Here is an 18,451-nt window from a genome sequence, read left to right as displayed (position 1 = left end):
GAAGCAGAAGAATTGCTTGAACTCAGGAAGCGGAGGTTGCAGTGAGCCGAGATCATGCCACTGCACTCCAGCCTCGCAACAGAGCAAGAGTCTATCTCAAAAAATATATATATATTATTTATTGCAGTAAAGAATTTTTAATTGCCAAGTCTTGTTAACTAAAGGCACAACATTGTATATATAGCAGATCTCTAGAATTTATTCATCTTATGAAACTGACCCTTTATAACTGAAGAACAGTAACTTCTCATATCTCCTCCCCCAGTCCCTGGCAACTACCATTCCACTCTGTTTCTATGAGTTTTGACTACTTTAGACACTTCATATAATTATGGAATATTTGCTTTTCTGTGACTGGCTTAGCTTATTTCATTTAGCATAATCCTCCAGTTTCATCCATGCTGTCACATATTGCAGGATTTCTTTCCTTTTAAGGCTGAATAATATTCCATTGTATGTGTACATCACATTTTAAAAATCCATTCATCTGTTGATGGACACTCAGGTTGTTTACATATCTTTGCTGTTATGAACAATGCTGCAATAAACATGGGAGTGCAGATATCTCCTTGATATCCAGATTTCAATTATCTTGGGTGTATAGTCAGTAGTGGTATTGGCAGATCATATGATAGCTCTATTTTTCAATTTTCTGATAATCTCACATACCGCTTTCCATGATGACTGCACTATTTTACATTTCTAGCAATACACAAGGGTTCCAGTTTATCCATATTCTCACTAACATTTGCTATCTTTGTTTTCTTGATAACAGTCATCCTAACAGGCATGAAGTGGTGTCTTATTGTGGTTTTAATTAGCATTTCCTTAATGATTAATGCTGAGGATTTTTTCATATACATGTTGACTTTTGTATATCTTATTTAGAGAAATGTCTATTTAAATCCTTTTCTCATTTTAAAAATGGGTTTTATGTTTTTTTTACTATTGAGTTGTACAAGGATATTGATATGGTTTTGCTGTGTCCCCACTCAGATCTCATCTTGAATTCCCATGTGTTTTGGGAGGGACCTGATGGGAGGTAATTGAATCATGGGGGCAAGTCTTTCCTGTGCCATCTCATGATAGTTAATAAGTCTCACAACATCTGATGGTTTTAAAAAGAGGCATTCCCCTGCACAAGCTCTCTCTCATTTTTTTGCTTGCCACCATCCATGTAAGATGTGACTTGCTCCTCCTTGCCTTCCACCATGATTGTGAGACTTCCCCAGCCACATGGAACTGTAAATCCAATTAAACATCTTTCTTTTGTAAATTGCTCAGTCTTGGTTACATCTTTATCAGCAGTGTGAAAATGAACTAATACAGATGTCTTAAACTTTATTAAGACGTCATAATATATGTACTTTCTTCAACTTGATCTCTCTTTTTTTTTTTTTGGTCAACATTATGCTTCTAAGATTTACCTGTGTTTCTACATTCAGTTCTGGTTTATTGAATTTAGTGTGGTTTTAAATAAACAAAGTTTGGCTGGGTGCGGTCGCTCATGCCTGTAATCCCAGCACTCTAGGAGCCAGGAGTTTGAGACCAGACTGGCTAACATGGTGAAACCGCATCTCTACTAAATACAAAATTTAGTCAAGGATGGTGGCATGTGCCTGTAGTCCCAGCTACTTGGGAGACTGAGTCAGCAGAACCGCTTGAACTCTAGAGGCGGAGGTTGCAATGAACCGAGATCGTGCAGCTGCATTCCAGCCTGGGTGACAGAGCAAGACTCTGTCTCAGGAAAACAAAAACAAAAAAAAACACAAAGTTTATTCTCTGTTCTTTCACAGCTAGTTAATGCTATAAGGAACCTGCTTGTACTTGTCTGCTTGTGTTCAGTCATAAAGATTTCTTTTGGTTTTATACCCAGGAATAAACTTATTAGGTGTAGGACGTGGACATCTTCACCTTTAACAAATTTTGACAAACTGCTCTTCAAATATGGTTTCACCAGTTTTTTATATTTTTTATTGTAAAAAATACTCATGAAAAAATATCTGGAAACATGAAAAAGAAAAAAGATGAAAAGTATCTGCATTCCATCTAAACCCTTTTTTTCTATGCATTTTATGTATATAATATGACCCTATTGTATATATAATGTTTGGTTTTACTTTTTACATATAAGTATGTCATTGCTGGATTGTAAACTTTTATTTGTGTCATTTTTAGCAACCCTAAAACATTTCCTGAGATGAATATACCACATAATTATCTCCTCCTTATTGGTTATTTTGATTAATTTTAATTTTTCACCATTTAAAACAATGTTTATAAATTTCATATGGTTTTAAAAATGTATTTATATTATTTTGGCTTCTGTTTTCTTATCTTGATATTATATCATGTGTATATTCTATATCTGCCATGGAATGCTTCAAGTCACTCCGTGATGTGGAATCACACAGAGTTTTTTCTACTTTCACAGGTAAAGAGGATTCCATACCAAAACTTAAAAATTAACCTGAAAATTTCAATAATTTGAGTTATTTTCAAATGGTTAAATATTTTAGTAGGCTGTCTTTTCTGTCTGAATAGTTGCCATCCTTCCCTGCATTTTAACAGTTAGCTTTATTTTTGATACTGAAGAGCTACAGACTATTGAAATGGCTGAAAGGAGTAGAGAATAGTTGACTGCTTTGGTTTTCTTCTAGGACTGTAGTCTCCACCATTTCCAAACTTAACATATTGTGCGGACCATGTGTGTATGTAACAGACACAGTTTCTAAACTTTTTCCTGTCCTTTGTCTTTTGTAGTTTTGAACAAGTTGTCATAATAAGGTCACAGCACAGGCTCAGTCTTATGTTAACAACTTTCTGGAGCTGAAATAGAATTCCCCTGAGAAGGCTACACAGCAGTGTTTGGCATGTGAACAAAATTATCAAAAGAAAGAATGGCACAGTTTTCCTGTGATGGGTATACACTCTGCGATAAAGATTCTAAAATATTAATTGTAAGGCAGAGGGAGGCTGAGTTTGAAAGGATGCATAAAACACAATTGTGGATTTCTAATGCAACTGAAACAAATTAATTTTCCCACTAATTCCATTTAATTTATAATAGGCCCCAACTCTATACATGCCTCAAGAAATACTTCTTTCCTAGGCAATTCTTTGAATAAAATGATGAATAGAGTTCAAGTGAGAGCTTGCAGAATGGATTGTCAAACTCAGTGAATTTTATGCCCTCAGCTAAAATGAGATGGTTGAGAGAAAACTGATTGAAGCAGCTAAACCCTGCCAGGAAGAAGTCTCTGAGTTGCCACCATTGTTGTGTGGCCCTAAGCTTGTTACCATACAAATATATGACACCATCAGAGCTGATGACAAATGGACGATGGAGGAAGAGCAGGGGCTGGTGAATAAGGGACAAAGGTGTGGGTTTTGCTAAGAAAGAAATTTTGCCTGTGAGGGACATAATGTACATTAGCTCATTAAATCTTAGGCAGAATTGGAAATTTAAAAATTAGATTTTTGAATCATGCAGTCTCATCAATTATCTTTGATTTGGGGCATGGTATACAAGGTTCTCCATGACCTGACCCTTACCTGACACTTCAGCTTCATCTTCCTCTATAATCCCCACTTCAGACTATACCTTGGTTATATTTCAGGTTGATTCTTGCTGAGATATCTTTGCTTTTTAAAATTATTATTATTTTACCCTTTTAGCTTAAGATTTGGCTAAATTTTACTAATTTTTAAGACTTCTTAGTCCTTCTTTCTGAGGATTTCTGACCTTCTCTCTTGGGAATAATGTCTATGGTGGCAATGATTTTTATCCGCCCAGTATTTTTCCCTATATCTCACTTCTGCTACAGCTCTAGACATTCTCACTGTAGAAGGGACTTGGTAGAGTCCTTTACCAAAGTTATTCTAACAGGAACTGAAGACAGAAGATCCTATTGTCTACTGGGTCGGTAAGAAAAAAGCTTTGCATTAGGAGAAATTAAAGACAATCATCAGAGACAACAGATGGAGAGATAGAGTTCTAATAATTACTGCCTTCCCTTTTCAGTCCCTAATACACACAGAATGACTTTGGTTCCTGATTTTTTTTTTTCTTCTGATGGTTTGTTTTACTTCAGAATTCTAATACTCTCCCACAAAACTTAATTTCCTGATGAATTGGAGATTTATTTTTTTTAAATTTGTTACATGTAACCTGATGGTTTGACTAATACAATTTTATTCTTGTGCTTCCCTTTATACCTTGGACTTACCTCTATCTTATTGCTTTCTTCATTTTGATGATGCAGTCTCATTATCTCTCTATGATTCCTGAAGACTCTGAGCTCCTCCAGAATAGGACAATATTTTCATCAACATTTTAAAGTGAGTGTCTTGGACACCTTATCATTTAAAAGTACTTAGCAAATGCAAACTTAAACTAGACCAAACAGCAATAACCTTGGAAAGTTAGTTTAGTGTTGAGCTATTTATGGAATTGAATACTGTCTTGGAATTTTATTGGCTAAAAACTGTTAAAGTAGGTTAGGATTTTGATATTAGTCAACCATGAATTACAAGTAAATTGAAGATGCTCATCTTCAATAAATCATAGTCAATCTTGCTGCAATATTGTTTTCTATTCACTAACATTTATCAGTGGTAATTAATATAAGAAAAAAATACATATGTATTGATAATTTGATAATTATTATTTCCTTTGAATGTTAAATTTTTCTTTTTTAAATTTGCAGTAGCAGAAAAATTTTTGGTGATTCTCTCAGTGCCTTTGTTTTTTATACCTAAAATATATAAAAGTGAAAAACTTCAACTTTGGAGTTTGTGTCTTGAGTGGGCCTGTTGATATTCCAACTATTGCTTATGTTGCTGAATTGTGACATAGTGTAGTTAACCTCATATAGTCTGCCAAAGAGACATCAGACATTTATTCTGGGTCCCAAGGAGCACCATAAAGAAAATGAGTATAATAATATTACTTATTTTCTTTTTTTCTTTATCTGTAAAACGGCTGTAGCAATAACACTGAATATGGTTAGAAGTACAATAAGTTAAAGGACTGAAGTTATTATGAGGATTAAATTTAAAAAAAATCAATGGAGAAAATTTACATTGTGCTTAGCACATAGTAAATACTCAATACATGTTAGCCATTGCTAGAATTATTATAATTTGTTAGGTGACAGATTAACAATTTTAAAAAATCAGAAATAAATGTAAGCAAAATGTACGGTAGTGGTGGGGATCTCAGACCCCATCTATCAAATCCATCTCTCCCCCTACTCTAAGCTAACATTTCAGAGTATATATGTTTATTGAATACCCCAGATGATGGGACTGAAAAATAAAACCCGTATCCTAAAATAATAGACCTTTACTTGAAAGGTTCACTGGAGGCCATTTCTTATGAGAGAAAACCCTACTGCTTTTGTTTTATAACCCCCAGTGAATTGCACTTTTTAAAAATGATAGTCTATTCAATTTCATAATAGATACAATTGTTAAGAAATTATTTTTTATTAAATTGAAATGAAATCTAGTTCTCAGAAAATTATATTAATTGTTATTTGTGCTATTCCTTAGGGCATATAGAAAAATGTCTATATGAAAAATTTCTTTTCAGCATAATATATGAGGTCAATTAAGATGTCTCACACAAGCCATCCCTCTCCTTAGGGATTCTGACTAGAGCTCATTTGCCATTGTATTGAATCTTCCCATCCTCTTACATACTCTCATCAGCGCTGAACCTAGTGTTCCAAAATCTCATTCATTCTGACACCCAAAACTATGTTTAAGTTTATTCTCATTAGCTCAGAAGAGCTAAAATAGATTAATCTTCCTTGTTCTGGTACTTTATACTCAGTAATACAGATTAGGTAGAATAATTTTGGGCCATCTCCATATTTTGATGACTTAAAGTAGTACATGTGCCTTAACAACATGTTTCTTTTTAGTGTGTATTAAAGTACAGATAGATTGTTGATCTTATGAGTCTCGTAGAAAATTAAACCCTCAAAAGGCTATGTATGTGCTGCTATATTTTTGAACTTGTGCTCGAGATTTTTTATTTATCTATGTTAAATTCTATTTGGATTCAGCCCATAATTAGAATTTGATGAAATCTTTTTGGGTTCCTAAATCTATCATCAGCATGTTATCTTTCTCTCTAGTTTCATGTTATCCTTCAATTTAATTCCCATGCTATAAGTGTTGGTTTGTATTTTTAAATCCATATTTGTTTAAATATTGTATTTTTTACTCTTTCAAAGAATAGTTTTATTAATTACAAAATTAATACATGCTTGTTATAAAAATCAAAATATTACAGAAATTTGTGATAGAGAAAAAGTTATAGTGGCCCTTTATCCTACTTCTGGAAATCATCACTATTAATATTTTGGATTATATTCTTCTCTCTCTCTTTCTCTCTCCATATACTAATACAAATATATTTTTGTGTCTTTTTCCACACATGGAATAATACATTTAATATTGAAACTTGATTTTTAAAAATTTCCTGCTAACTTAGCCGATCAAAACAAATTTATTGATGCATAATAATTATACATATTTATAGGGTGTGTGTGATATTTTTGCAGTGTTTAAAGATTTGCAGAAAAGAATATTGGCAGAACAGAGCTTTGGACTGGAAACACAAGGTATTTATGTTGACTATCCATGAATACGAGGGTAAATAAGGGAGAGGCACTCATGTTTTTGAATATATACATTTTATGTGAGAACTTGTGCTCAGTACCATACATACATTAGCTCATACATGCATTAGTCACAACATAGTCCTATAAACTTAGTATTAAGTAATATAATTTTCACATTATAGATGAAGATAGTGAGAGGTGTCTCGTCCATCTTATGCTGGAACAAGAGGTTCCCCCTCCTTTTTTTTTTTTGAGACTGACTTTCATCCTTGTGCCCAGGCTGAATGAAGTGCAATGGCACGATCTCTGCTTACTGTAACCTCTGCCTCCCAGGTTCAAGAAATTCTACTGCCTCAGCCTCCCAAGTAGCTGGGATTACAGGTGCCCGCCGCCATGTCCAGGTAATTATTGTATTTTAGTAGAAACAGGGTTTCACCATGTTGGCCAGGCTGGTCTCGAACTCCTGACCTCAGGTGGTCTGCCCACCTCGGCCTCCCAATGTACTGGGATTAGAGGTGTGAGACACTGTGCCCAGCCAAGCTCCTATTTTTGAAATATGTCTATCTAGGCATACCAGCATCATTTGCTGAAAAGACTATCTCTTCCTAATTGAATTACCTTGGTGTCTTTGTGAAAAATCAATTAACCCTATTTGCAAGGGCCTGTTTCCTGGACTCCGTATTCTATTTCATTGATCTAATCATCTATACTTATGTCACCTCCACAGTCTTAATTATTGTAGTTTTATAGTAAGCCTTGAAATCGGTAGTGTGAGGCCTCCAGCTTAATTTTTCTTTGTAAATATTGTTTTTATTACTTTAGATTCTTTTGAGTTCCATACACATTTTAGAATATATGTTAATTTCAGAAGAAAAGTATGTTTGGATTATGATAGAGATGGTGTTAATTATAGCTGAGGGAGAATACCATGAAGGTTAATTCTATCACTTCTGGATTTGGCCTGAGCTGTTTTGCTAAAGTACCTGCATGAAACTGACTTCTATCAAGGCATGAAACATATTATCATAATTTTTTGCCTTGTAGTCATGGGCCCAAAGAATTTTAGGGTTGTGTGGACCAGCTTGTTGGCTTTGTTTATTTATTTATTTATTTATTTATTTATTTATTTATTTATTTTATTTTTTTGAGACGGAGTCTCACTCTTATCATCCAGGCTGGAGTGCAGTGGTGCAATCTCGACTCACTGCAAACTCCCCCTCCCGGGTTCACGCCATCCTCCTGCCTCAGCCTGCTGAGTAGCTGGGACTACAGGCGCCCGCCACCGCGCCCAGCTATTTTTTTTTTTTTTTTGTAGTTTTAGTAGAGACGGGGTTTCACCGTGTTAGCCAGGATGGTCTTGATCTCCTGACCTTGTGATCCACCCGCCTTGGCCTCACAAAGTGCTGGGATTACAGGGGTGAGCCATTGCACCTGGCCTAGCTTTGTTTATTGGTAATAATTAGATAATTTACTATCCTGTCTCAAACCCCTGGAGGGCTGTGCTCTTGGGGCTGGTTACATAGCAGAAATGCTTATGTAATCAGCAGAGCATAGGAAATCTCAGCTGAGATTCCATTTTAGAGTTCTTGGTTCTTTGGTGTTCCCTGCACAGTTTGGTGGCTCCTTATCTAAGAGAGAAAGTATGTCTCTCAGTGAACTTTAGAGAGGGAGAAAAATTGGTTTGCATCTGGCTTCTCTAGGACACTTAAAGTAGACAAAAGTTTCTTGAATGCCTGCTATATTATATCCTTTTTCTGCAATAAACTGTAGATTTTTAAACAGTGCCATTTTGGGTCCTGGGAACCTTGTTTAGCAGCTGAACCCCACCTGACTGCTACTGGTAGTGCAGAGATAATCAATATCTTAACAATACTGAGTCTTCCAATCTATTAATGTAGTTTATCTCTTCATTTATTTGTCTTCCTTAATTTCTCTTTGTTCCTTTAAAATGTATTCAGTGTAGAGCTCTTGCACATTAATAACAATTCCAAAGTGTGTTTTTTGTTGCTATTGTAAACTTCATTGTTTTGTAAAGTTACTTCTTAATTTTGATTGCCAGTTTATAGAAGGAAATGCAATTGAATTTTTTTATATTTACTTGGTGTTATATTTTTACTTTGATCTGATATCCTAGAATCGTTTAAATTTAAAAATTAATTACAGTCACTTTGTATATGATTTTCTACATAAACAATCATATTGTCTTGGAATGGAGGCAGTTTTACTTCTTTTCTCTCAATCATATGCCTATTTTTTTCTTTTACTTTATTGCACTGCTAGAACCTCCATTACCATGTTAAAACAAAGTGATAAAAGCAGACATTCTTAACTTCTCTGTGATTTTGCTGCAAACAAGTTTATTAATTTGCCATTGCAGAAGTTAAAGTTTTTGTAGGAATGCCTTTATCATATTGAGGCAATTCCTTTTTATTCATAGTTTACTAAGACTTTTATTGTTCATATTAAATTTTGTTAGTTGCTTTTTCTGTAACTATTGTGAGAATCACAGAATTTTTCTCCTTAATTCTGTAATTTGGTGAGTTGGATTGATTAGTTTTCAAATATTAACCTAACTTTGCACTCTTGGACTAAAACCATCTAGTTCTTGGAGATAATTCTTGTAGACAATGAACAATTATACTGAGGAAAGAAAGTGAGGGGTGTGTGTGTGTGTGTGTGTGTGTGTATACATACATAGTTTTTAAAAATTAATTGGTTTTAGTTTTTCTTTTAAGGAAAATTAGCCTTTAATTTGTTCAACTAATTGTAAGACAGAAGCCTAAGTGTTCACACAGCTGAACAGTTGAATTTAACAAAGCATTGCCAATTCTGTAAATGTTGCAGAATCCAGCAAAGCTGGTATGGTATTGACTTGAGAAACAATGACAAAGCACATGCCTGTGATCTAAGAAAAATGTAACTTTCAAGCACAAAGTGTTAGTAGGCAATTGGTCTACAAAGGGCTCTCCATGGAGTGGGCAAAAATCTGCCCAACTGTGCCGCATCAGTGTTAGGAATTGACAGAAAAAAGCAAGGGCTGTCTGTAGTAACTTATCCAGATTCCACTTCAAATTTTCTTTGGCATTTTAAGTAGGACTGTCCTCCCTTGGACTCATACAATCTTCTACAATTCCTACAAGTTTTCAAGAGGGAGACTGCGCTTTCTGTTAACAGAGAAGTGGCATAATGTAGTGATCAGCAGCAGGACTCAGAACCCGACTGTCTAGATTCAAGTCCTGGGTCCACCACTCATCAACTGTCTCACCTTGAAGTTTCTAAATTTCTATCTGACTTAGTCATTCGTGATGACTATGACGGTGATGATGATGATGGTGATGATGACAATAGAATCCACACAATGGAGTTATTTTGAGGAAACAATGAGATAATATATTTAAATAATCTGATGACAACAATGCCCTGTATATAGAAGTATTCTGTGAATATTTGCCATAATTAGAAAATTCTGTTATTAGTATGTAAATACCATGAGGAGAGGGATTTTTATGTTTTGTTCATTGCTGCATCTGCAGTGCCTAGAATAGTACCTGGAACAAAGAGATACTCCATAAAAAATATATTGAATGCATGAATGTAACATTTGCATCTAGAACTGATGAGTTGCATATATTGGTAACAATTAGTCCTATAATCTAGCAATTTAGTGGATTGGCCCTTGCTAAGGCGATAGCCTACTGAACTGGACAGATGGTTGGGGTAAATGCCAGTACTTGCCCTCCTGCAGGCATTTTCTGACCTAAAATTCTCATGCTTTGGTTCAATGTGACTCTGCATAGAGCAGCCATATAATTTGTATACAAACCAAACACTTTTGAGAATAAAAAACGTGCTATTAATGACACCATGATAACAGATGTAAGCTGGGACAAACTAGGACAAACCAGGACATATGGCCACCTTGTTTCGGCACCCTCACTGCCCCTGACTGGATTAAAGATTGGTGGCATTCCTAAAAGAGGCTGTCTATTGAGTAGACAGCAGCCCATGAAGTGGTCCCCAATATCTTAGATAGGAACTGTCTAAAGCAGTAATATTCTCAATGGGGGCATTTTTAATGCAAAAATAGCCTGAAAGTCAAGTACTGATAAAAGAAGTTCAAAGAGGTAAAACAGGATAGCTGAGTCACCTAACAGCACAGCACTACTGCAGAGGGCATAAAAGGGACCAGATCTCTGCAGCTGTTGCTGTGCCTGGAGAGTCACCCGTGCTGTTCTATTCTCAGATTCATTCCAGATTTTTTCCATGACTTCAGTTCTCTGCTGACTGGGATTCTTTCTTTTCTGTTCTTGCTTACTTCCCTGATAATCCATAATATAAGCTTTGATTACTTGTGAAGAACTGGTTATATTTTTGTTAATTACCATTTGAAAAACTCTAACTCACATATGTGCAACAAATATCAGTTCTTTGTACTTTTTCCAGCATTATCTGCTGTTCTGTGCTGCTTTGGTGTTAACTCATTACTCATGTTAGCCCACAATACTAAGATACTCTGTAAGCTCCTGCCCACCATGAAATTAGTGTAGGTTTACAGATTAATTGAGAAATAATTCACTTACATTAACTGTATCATATTCAACTATGAGTTAAACGAGCTTTGGGTTTGCCTAGGAGTCTGACCAATGTTTGTAAAACGATTTCCATGAAAAAAAATTTCAAATTTCAACCAAGAGTGCCAAGGCATTATTTTAGAAACTAAAATCCAGGATACAAGGTTTGATAAGTATAAGTGCATTATGAAGACAATAGGGCAGAATATTTGAACTGGGATTCTTCCAGAAAGGCAGAGCTAAACAAAAACCATAAATATCAGAGACACAGGGCGGCATTCAGAGTCATCATAATAGGGATATTATGGTAGAAATATAATTTAAAAATAACTAAACTACAGTCATGTCAAATGTACCAGAAAAGAAGATATGCATGTGTGGGAGATAAGGGGTGACTGGAGGAGAGCACGACTGTGAGAGCACAGCCTTTCTAGAACGAATTTTCTGCGAGGATTTTTAGTCCAACTCAGCAATATATGTACACACAGGAGTAAGGAGACTGCTGATGCATGTAATGCCTGTCAACATTGTTTCACGTGATTAACTTTTCCTTTTTAAACTCATCTGATGTTATTGTTGTTAAATAAAATGTATAGGTGACTATTGGTTTGGACTGAGTTCCTACACTGAGCTCAACAGATCAAACTAAAATGAAATAATTTTTGTCGAGTTCCAGGCCACCAAGCCAAAACCAAGTTGTTTATCTGACCTTCTGAGAAATCAGGAGAGAGATAATAGCCAAATTCCCAAACAGGTCAGGTTTAGCCGTATGATAAGGATATTCCCTCTGCTTTAACGTTGTCAGGGAAAATAACTTTGAAATGACCAATCTGCTTTTTGTTCTCAGTTTCTGCTTTCCTCAGCCCTTTTCTGTCCATAAAGCCAATCTACTCCACTCAGCTCATTGGAATACTTATTCTGTTTTACAGAATGGGGTATTGCCTGATTGTAGAATTGTAACTAAAAGTCAATTGAGGTCCTTAAATTAAATTGGTTATAATTTTGTCTTTTGACAGCCCATAAGAGGATCCCTACAGAAGTCCCAATCATCCATTTTACGACAGTCTTTGTGTGTGCCTCCCATACAAATAAAATAAATTAAAAAAAAAAAAAAGCATAACTTCCTCCTACTTTTAGCTCTTCTTCAGAGTTCTGACTAAACCCACATCCATTAGTCCTGAAGCTAATTGAACTAATCTACCATTTTCATGTTCTTATTTAGGAAAAGAGGTCATTGACGCTTTGATATTTTGGTCAGAATCTATTTTAAAGATTTGTGTCTATTGCAGCCGAATCATTTAAATAGCTGTGAAACTGTAAAAATATTTTAAAGGTTTATTTTTATTTTTCTGAACAGCCTTTTAAAATAGCAGTCCAACTGAGGTCAAATGAAGCAAGATGTGGAATTTTAAAATTAGAAGGCAGCCATTAGAAAAATTACACTCATTACAGTAAAGGTTAGCTGAGAGTATTTTAGAATTCTAAGAGTTTACTTATCATTTACATAGACTACCATGTATTATCCTTACACATTTCTCTGATTCTTTGTTTTCTAATTTTTCTTCAATGTGTTAAAAAGATTCAGGCCGGGCACCGTGGCTCACGCCTGTAATCCCAGCACTTTGGAAGGCCGAGGTGGGAGGATCAGGAGGTCAGGAGATTGAGACCATTCGAGTTAACACGGTGAAATCCCGTCTCTACTAAAAATACAAAAACTTAGCCGGGCGCGGTGGCGGGCGCCTGTAGTCCCAGCTACTCAGGAGGCTGAGGCAGGAAAATGGCGTGAACCCGGCAGGTGGAGCTTGAAGTGAGCCGAGATGGCGCCACTGCACTCCAGCCTGGGTGACAGTGCGAGACTGTGTCTCAAACAAACAAACAAACAAAAAGATTCAAGGGGAATAAATGAATCAAACCCTACTGTAGTGTTCAGATTAAGATAGACTTTATAAAAGTCCTGAGAACGTTTATAATTTTTTCCTCCCTCCTTCCCTTCCTCTCTCCCTTTTTTCTCTTTTTCTTTCTTTCTTTTTCTTTCTTCTCTCTTCCTCTCTCCCTCTCTAACCTCCCCCTCCCCTCCCCCTATCCCCTCCCCTCCCCTCCCCTTCTTTCTCTTCTCTTTTCTTGTCTGTCTTGGTCTGTTGCCCAGGCTGCAGTGTAGTGGCACGACCTCTGCTCACAGAAAACTCCACCTCCTGGGGTCAAGCAATTCTCCTGACTCAGTCTCCTGAGTATCTGGGATTACAGGCATGCATCACCACGCCCACCCCAGCGAATTTTTGGAATTTTAATAGAGACGTGGGTTTCACTGTATTGCTCGGGCTGGTCTTGAGCTCCTGGCCTCAAGTGATCCACCTGCCTCGGCCTCCCAAAGTGCTGGGATTACAGGTGTGAGCCACCATGCCAGGCCAGAAAATTTATATTTTTTTTCTGACAAGTTTTATTTGTTTCTTTATATATGTATAATGTAATATATTTCTATGTTTGCAATATATATTACTGGGGATTTTTGAAACCTATAAGTTTAATTTTTATATTAGACTCTAATATAAATATAAATATCCAATTAGTTAATCCAACACTGAGGAAAATATTTGTTCCCCCATGTCCATAATATTTATGACCATTTTATAAATATATAAAATTTTTTTCTTAAAGTAGTCATGACTCTGTTGCCCAAAAATAAATTCCTTACCGAAAGGCATTTTTCTTTGGCCTTTAAAGTTACTTTTTAAAAAAATTTCATCAGTAAGGTCTATGAAAAGTAGATTTAGACAAATACTATTTTTTTATGTTTCTGCACTCAAAATGTTAACAGTCAATATAAATTCAACCATATTATACGTTTCTAAAAGCCAAGGCAATGCTGTCTTTAGTTATTTCTTTGCAGATAATTAGGATGAAAGGAGACATTGAGTACTGTTATTTATCACAAAATAAAAATTCCCATTGATCAAGTAAGGAGGCAAACCAGTACGATTTTTCACCAGTTTACTCATGTTCAGAAATCCACTGTGATATGGCTTAGGCTATTTTTAAAAAACTGAAAAATAAAGTGTTGGATAATAAAAAATATGAAATGCATGGCTAGAATTACACCAAATACGCCTTTTGGCCAAAGATGATTCAAAATTGAATCTGAAATGCTATTAAAATGTTTACTATGATTACAATTTTATTATTAAAACTTTTGCTAGATCTATTTTTAAAGTCTGACACTAAAATGCAAGATTGATAACTTTTCAGCACAAATACTCACTTTTAACAGAGAAAAGTCAAGAGTGGGACAAGACCTACTTTTGCTATCTTGTCCAGACTAGCGTACTCCTGGATTGTGATGTTTCCACCAAGTACTTAGCTTTTCTTCTTCTCTAGCCAGAGCTGAATGTGGTTAACTACTCATCAACATTTGGGCTCTCAGATATGATCAGTGCCCTTGTGGCTGTCCTAACAACCTAATCTCACACTTAGAAGCTTTCTGCATTGCTGGAAAACCACTTTGTGAATATTTTCAGAAGCAGGCATATTGTTGCTTTCATTTCAATATTTTTATTCTAATATATTTGCAAACATCCACTGCTTTATATTTTCTTATGGGGATATTTGTTATTAATCTTGGAGCTAGAAATGTAACAAGGGAGCAATGTGATTGGCTTTCAAGTTACTAAACTAAACGCTTGTCTGAATTTCTGTCTGCACCCAGCTTTTACTGTCTGCACTCTCAGCATCTTTTAATAGAATGATAGGAGGATATTTTTAGCAGCAGTTATCGGTAAAGAAATAGTTGTAATCTCAAGGCACATAGTTTGCCTGATTTAGTATATAAATAACTTTCTCTACAAACAATTATTGGTTGTTAAGTAAGACCTGCTATGTTGGAGCTTTCCCCCCTTGCAACATATAGTAAGGCTTTCTTTTATTTAAGCAGATTTTAATATATGATGGTTATTTCTCCATCTAGTTTGGTTTGCAGTTCCAAAATCTCCTGTAACTCTTGATTTTTCCCTTTGGCTTAAAAAGAATGAAAATAGTGGCCCAACATTTCTCTGCACACTGCTAGTAATTTAGTTGTACTGTGTTCTATAACAATTTTTTAACCATATAAAAATATAAGCTTTTATCACATTGTCAATAAAATTGCATGCAATTTTTGTTAATAATTTATTATTCAATAATTATTATTTAGTCAGATACTGTTAGCACATGTGATTGCTGGAAATCTAAGATAGCCCCAAAGTCTCCTGCTTCCTGATGTACACACGTTGTATAACCCCTAAAATTATAAATATGATGGTTATCACTCTCACGATTATATTATGTGTTATGGCCAAAAAGAATTTTGCAGGTGTAGTTGAGTTCCCAAATCAGTTGACCTGAAGATATCAGAGATTATCCTTGCGGGCTTTGCCTAAGCACATGAGTCCTTTAAATCTGGCTTTAGAAGTGGGAGACAAAGAGGATAAAAAATTTGAATCATGATAAGGATTCAACTTGCTATTGCTAGTTTGGAAATAAAGAGGAAGTCATGTGGCAAAGATTATGAGTGGCCTCTAGGAGCTGAGAGTAGCTCCCAGCTGACAGCCAGCAAGAAAACAGGGGCTTCTGTCCTATAACCAGAAGGAAATTAATTCTGCTAATGACAAGAATGAACTTGGAGGAGAACTTTTCCCTAGAATTCAGTGTAGCAGATAAATTGATTTCAGTCTGGCATACTCTGAACAGAGAACTTAGTTACACCACACTAGACTTCTGATCTACAAAACTCTTAGCTAATACATGGAAATGTTTTAAGCTGCTAAATTTGTCATAATTTGATATGCAGTCATAGAAAATAATATAGCATCAAACCCAGAAATATTTTGCCAAACAAGTACATCAGAAGCACTGTTGAGTTCAGCATGAGTCCACCACATTAGCAAAGTTAAAAAACAAGTATCCATTGGTTGCCTGGATTGGATGGTTCTCCCTGCCCATAAATCTGATGCACTAGACAAATAAGTATCACATGAAACATTATCACTAACCTTTCTGTGCTCAGCAGAATATGTTAGGAATCTTTTTATAAACATCATTTTCTATTAAAATTTATTTTATTTATTTTTCAAACTATCTAATTTCAGAAAGGTTCCTGCCCATTTCTAGGTCTCAGTATCCCCATATATGAAATGAGAAAGCAAACCTGAAGAACATAAAGAACTCATCCCAGATTTCTGACTCATTCTTTTCTCCTCTCTAGAGACTCTACTGGAAAGAGATAGTTGGGCAAATCCTTCAACTAGGGCCTCTTGGTCTTCCCCTTGATACCACCTTCTCACCCTGTGTTCTTCCTAACCCTCCATGATGCACTCTCTTCATCTTTCTCCCCCAAGCATTTTGCAACTAAAAGTCCCCAGGATGTAATGTGCTTTCTGCAGGACGCATTATCATTACTTTCGCTTCGATAACTGAAAGCTTTTAGTTAAGTTCAATTGATATGTAGACCTGGCTATTCTATGAACTCAGAGTCATGCCCAGTCTATCTCATGTCTCACTATCCAGAAGTGACTTTGGGTTGGGGGTTCATAAATGCTGTTGTTTCAGATTTCCAGAAAATTATCTCTGATTAAGCAAAGACTAGGAATTGGAAACCTGACATCTCTACAAAACATTCGTAGATGAGTGAAAAACACACAGCTCATCACAGAGAACTTGCCATGGTTTACTCAAATTGATTAAGAAGATGTTGCCATAATAATTCACCTGCTGTTAATTAATGAATTCACTTATAAAAACAAAAGAACAACAACTCTTACTGAGGCCTTCTATATCTATGTGAATAACAGGAGACTCAGTTTTCAAATTCAGATCGGAATTGATACTGATTAAAACCTGAATGATGCTTGATAGTAAATGAGAATGGTTAACATCTGCAAGTGTAAACAATTTAAATGATTGCACATATTTTGTGGAGTCAGTAAACGTTTAACATAGGAATCTAAATTTTACCTGATAAAGCTCATATGATCTATGACTTAAGTCCTTTTACATTATCCCTCCATTCTTTCTCTTGGAATAGTTCTCTCCTATTAGTTTGCATATAGAGATAATGTGGATTGTTGAGAGCTGATGGTATTTTCCAACAAAAATGCAAAAGAGAGAGTCCTGAGAATCACCCATATTTAGTGAGATAAGGCATAGAAAAATGATCCCATAAAGAACATTAGAAAGGAACGGCCAGAGAGGTGGAGGAAAACTCAGCTATATGTGGCTTCACAAGACTGGAAGAGGAGAACAGAGAGGGCAGAATAATGCTTGTCGGATTTGTCTAACATGTAGCAGTGAGGATAATTTCAGTGATATAGTTGAGGCAGAACCAAGTTGCAGTGTGTGGTAGATGGAGTAGGAAGCAAGGAACTAAAGTCAGATGGTTTCAATGCCTCTGTTGACAGGATTGCCGTCTTCATTACACTGTGTGTCTCTCCTAAGCAGGGACCTCTTCCTGATTCTTCTTCATATTCTCAGTATCCACATCATCGGCTCTGGATCAAAGAAGGCCTAAGGATCACTTTGGGGGAATGTTTCTTCCCCATACTCTATGTTTCCTTCCATGGAGGACATAAATTATTGCAACATTCCTGACTTCGCTCTATCTTTTAAAAAGCTTCATTCCTGGGGGGAGAAGGAGGTTTGGAAGGAGAAACTAGACCTGCAGCTTACCCCCTTTTAAATTCTTCTCTCTCTCTCACCTTCTCCGTGCTCTAAGTTTTAGGGGCTAATAATTTAGAGGGGTGCGGGGAGGGAGGGAGCTGCCCTGATACAGTCAACCTGGGAAGTAATATTTTCTAGAGTAATTTATAGCTTTAGTATGCCACAAAAAGCATTGTGTTCATCTACTAAAAATAAAAACCTACAAATATGTTCTGAAAAGATTTCTGCAAAATGTGGATAGAGATTTCCTATACTCACAACTTTCAGGAATGTCTTTTGATAGCATTATGGTAATATCTATTGTTTCAAAGTTTAATTAATGGGGATATTTGGAATGCTTCATTTTTCTCTCTTCATACTACTTATATCCCTTTTTATGCATGATTAAAGGAATTTATTACGGTTACTCTTGTGGATAACTTTGAAGGTTTTGTCAGAATAAAATTTTGAGGGGATGAGTAGGTGTTGCAATTTGAATTTCTCCTCAGATGTGAATTATTTTCTAATAGGACTTATTCTCAAAATACTTAGAGCACAAATTGAATTAAGCAACTAAATACT

Source organism: Macaca fascicularis, chromosome 1, assembly GCF_037993035.2.
Source record: "Macaca fascicularis isolate 582-1 chromosome 1, T2T-MFA8v1.1".
In the NCBI taxonomy this organism is placed as follows: domain Eukaryota; kingdom Metazoa; phylum Chordata; class Mammalia; order Primates; family Cercopithecidae; genus Macaca; species Macaca fascicularis.
The sequence above is the reverse complement of the archived record's forward strand: the minus strand, read 5'-3'. Positions refer to the sequence as shown.